At 26.6% G+C, this 4315-nt stretch overlaps 1 non-coding gene across 1 annotated transcript; it reads right to left on the reverse strand.

Annotated features, from left to right (window-relative positions):
• Positions 1-3024: 3024 nt before the first annotated feature.
• On the reverse strand, positions 3025-3098 carry TRNAN-GUU (transfer RNA asparagine (anticodon GUU)). Its single transcript has one exon. It is a non-coding gene; the product is annotated as a tRNA-Asn (tRNA).
• Positions 3099-4315: the final 1217 nt, after the last annotated feature.

Here is a 4315-nt window from a genome sequence, read left to right on the forward strand (position 1 = left end):
GTGATTGGTTATTCTTGAAAAAAAAAATTATGACGTCAAAGCTAAGTTTAAGACTCATTTAGTAGTTTTCCGGAAAAATTTTTTTAAAGAAAATATTCTTTAAACCGATAAACACTCTTCGCTTTGACTGAACCTTTGACCTCGCTTTGCCCTCGTCCAATGAACAATTGCTTTGCAATGCTGTTGGTTTTATTACTTATTGATACTTTTACTTATTTTTTTTTAATTCCTACAATTAGTTCACACTCTCACTATATATATTTATAGATCTTGTTCAAATTTTCAATCGTTGATAAAATACTTTTTATTCGTCCACTCAAGTTCAAAAAAGTTCAAATTTAAAACTTTAAGTTTTTTTTTTTTTGTCATAAGTTCAACTTCACGGTTTTAAATTTGTAGTGGATGACACTTGATGTTAATACAGTTTTTCAAATATTAATTCATTAATTAAATTTAATTAATTATTCTGCCATACGTATATACATCTTTAAATTAATTGTAATTATTTAATAAAAAGTAACTAAAATAAAAAAAAATTCGTTAACCTAAGTAGGAATTGCCTTTTAAAAAAATTTTCATATATTACTTGTTAGTTCTTCTTTCATCTTCTNAAAAAAAAAAAAAAAAAAAAAAAAAAAAAAAAAAAAAAAAAAAACATGATTTTAAAGTGGCGGGAATTGGAAAGAAACTTTGTTAAAAAAGAAACTAAAATACTTCATATAGTAGTGTAAAATCGTGAATAACTCGTGAAATCATTCATAGCGAAAATTTATAATAATAGTAATAGTGACGTGAATATATACAGGGTGTTTCGTAAAGTCCACCCTTAAAATATACTTTTAGAATCTTTATCAAAAATTAAAACAAAACCAAAAAAAAGTTTACACATGGGGAGGAGTTCCATATTAATATTTCTTTGGAGGGAGAAAAAAGCTATCGATGCCTGAGAAATCACAGTTGAGGAAGGTGAGGGGAGCACGAAAAGAGGTCGAAATTCGATTATTAGAAGCACTTTCAAGTTTCAACGTGCTAAAACAGACTTTGATGAGCAACATATCCATTATTTTTATTTTGTTTTTTGCTGTCGTTAATTTCTCAGAATTTGTCAATGTTTTTCTCGTCTTTAATTTCGAAATTCTTAATATATATATCGATAGCTATATATATATATATATATATTCTAAACATAAAGTGACTTTTTAAATTAAATAAACAGTGTCTAATACATAATAAAAAAAANCCCCCCCCAAAAAAAAAAAATTATAATGAATCTGAATGTGTAATCACCATAGAAGAAACTTAGGGTATAATTATTAAAGAAAAAAATATATAAACTTTGTACTAAATATGGTACGAAGCGGGGGTGCCATCCCCTCTGCAGATTATCAAAATTGTGATGGCATGTCTTCGGATCATCCTCAGGGATGTTTCCCAGACCGTCGCCAATAGCCCATTGTGCAGCTCTAGTGCGACGTAAATGAACAACAACAACAACAAATATGGTAAACAAAACTATTTATCTGTCTCTAATTTTTATTTTGTTAGATTATTATTTTTGCTTCATATAAACTTTTCATTAACCTCGAATTGCAAGAGTCATATTCTAAATTTTGATTGCTTAAAAATAAAAAAATGAAAAAACATGTAAAGCAGAAATGCCTGTGAAAATATGATGATTTTAAGGGATTATGTATTTTAAAAGGAGGGAAGACTATTTTTGTTATCAAGAGAATTTTTTTTTATCACCATCGTATCTAATGAAGCCAATAAATGTTTTAAAATAAACTTTCCTTTAAAAAATTAATTAAATCGAAAAAGTATTTTTTTTTCCAACTTATGAAATGACTTTTAAATTCGGAGTTTACACTAAATAGGAATTTTCGAAATTATGTTAATTAGAAAATAAGAAAAGTTTGATAAATAAGGGGTGCATCATTGCATGTCATATAAACAGCCATTCAACAATTATAATATGCAAGCAATATCAAAAATAAAATCATTGGAGTAGAAAGATGTGAAAATAGTGGTAAAAGGTAACCTCATTTATTATTTTTAGTTAATCAATTTTCTACATGCATTATGTTTGCCATTGCATAAAAATGAACTGTGTTTGCTTTTATATTGTGTTTGCAATGAGAGTTATGTTTACTTTTATTTTTGGTAATTATGGTCTGTCAGGTCCCTTCATTTTTGGGATAAACTAATACGACTTTTTGGGTAAAGTTAAAACGTTTTGATTTTCGATAATTTTCAATATTTGACGACGCTATTAATGTTTAGCTAATGAAAGCTATTAATGTTCTCATGAATAATTTAAAAATATAAAATGAAAACTAACAATATTCCTATTAAATAACAAGTTTATACTTACTGTTGGTAAAAGTTAGAACAATAGTTTGTTATCATATAAGTGCTATTCAAGATCGCGAAGCATTAAAATTTACTTCTGATTTCTATTTCCAGTGAATGTTCAAGTTAGCCTTTCAATGTTTCACAATTTATTAGTTTTTGAGTAAAATAAAATTAAAAGATGACTTATTTTACTCTCAAATATGTTTTTAGATGACAAGAAGCACGAATTTTTTTGCATATGAATCCTTATTTTATAAATTGTATAAAATTTTATTTCACAAACACATTATAAGAGGATTGTTTTAATATATTTTACAGCTTTAAAACGAATCAGCTTAAAAACGAGTTTCTAAGTCCATATTGCTAATACTCGTTACTTTAATTAATTAATGACTGAAAAAGCAATTTACTGATGTGGAACTAATAGAATATTACATAAGCATGTGAAAGGGAAAAGGTAATTTGCTAATTTTAGCTGAGAAAAGGGTCTGAAATAATTAAAAATGTTTGATCGTAATTAAAATAATAAAAAATGAAATAATTAAAAATGCTATTGTTTAATCATGCTTGGAGAACACACTTTTTTTAAAAAACTTTTACTGATAAAAATTAACATAATCAACAGAAAAATTAAACGAAAAGACGAATGTCAAAACTTTAAAAAGTGTGTCTCGCCCCCGGGTGGGCTCGAACCACCAACCTTTCGGTTAACAGCCGAACGCGCTAGCCGATTGCGCCACGGAGGCTTGCTACACGAAAATTATAAACAAATTAAACAAATCTTTTTTAAAACACAATCTAAACATAAACGAAATCTAAACATAGCTATAATTCATAAACATTTTTAAATTTATAACTGATAATCGTAGTAGTAACAAACACACCTGCTCTTTCTCACATATGGGATAATTTTTGCTGCTTAATTTTAAAATTGCGAAAGGAAATTAAAGAAAACAACAATTAGTTCGTTCATTATTCAAAATTAATAAAACAATCTAAATGTAGACAATAGTTATATTAATAAAAAAAAAACAAAGAAATAACATTAAATGGTTCAAAAAGACATCTCAAATGCTATTGTTCGACTGATCATAATTCGAATTTATAACAGTATCTTTCGAACAATCTGTGGTTTTGATGCGATTTTGTTCTTTCTCATACGCATAATACTCCAAAATATATAAACCATTCTATTTTTCTTTCACATATTTTTATCACTAACCATATCTTTCATTTAAAACAACTAACATCAACTTTCGCCTAGATGCTTTTATTTTATTTATTTATTTGAAAAATTACGTTTGTATGTAAACTATTTAGCATTAAAAGGAGTTGACAATTATTTGCTTTCCTAAAAAAAGTTACCGGCAAAGAAAATTTCTGAAAGCAAAATATATTATTTTATCAAACAAAATTTTATTAGAACTTATTTTAATATTATTGCCTTTATGATCTATCGAAGAATTATTATCATACTTACACGTTTTATGAAATTTGTTGTCGCATTAATAATTGAAAATAGAGGGAGCTACCATAAAGCTCTTTTCGTAATAATCTCTGGATGATTTTTCTTCCAAATTTTTCTAACAATTTATATAGTGCTGCCATCTAAGGCTTTTATACGAAAACCAACTAAAATTGTGCAAGGCTTCGTCTCCTGGAAAAAACGGTCAAAATAAGTGTAAAAGAAAGTTTAAGAGAGTTTTCCGTTTTGAATTCCTATATTTATTTATAGCTATATCATATGAGTTTTGTTCATTAAAGTTGGCTTCTGTTAATCAAAAAAGCTGATTTAAAACTATTCTGTCGTCTCTGTAGTATCATTTTAAAAATTCTGTTTTTGTAAACATTAATGAAGATAAGAGTTTTATTTTTTTATTTATTCAATGATATTCGAAAACCAAGAAATTTTAAATACCTTTCAACACAATGTCCTAACTGCAAATGTGGAAAAGTAGTAAAG

Source organism: Parasteatoda tepidariorum, chromosome 5 (genome assembly GCF_043381705.1).
Source record: "Parasteatoda tepidariorum isolate YZ-2023 chromosome 5, CAS_Ptep_4.0, whole genome shotgun sequence".
NCBI classification, from domain to species: Eukaryota; Metazoa; Arthropoda; class Arachnida; order Araneae; family Theridiidae; genus Parasteatoda; species Parasteatoda tepidariorum.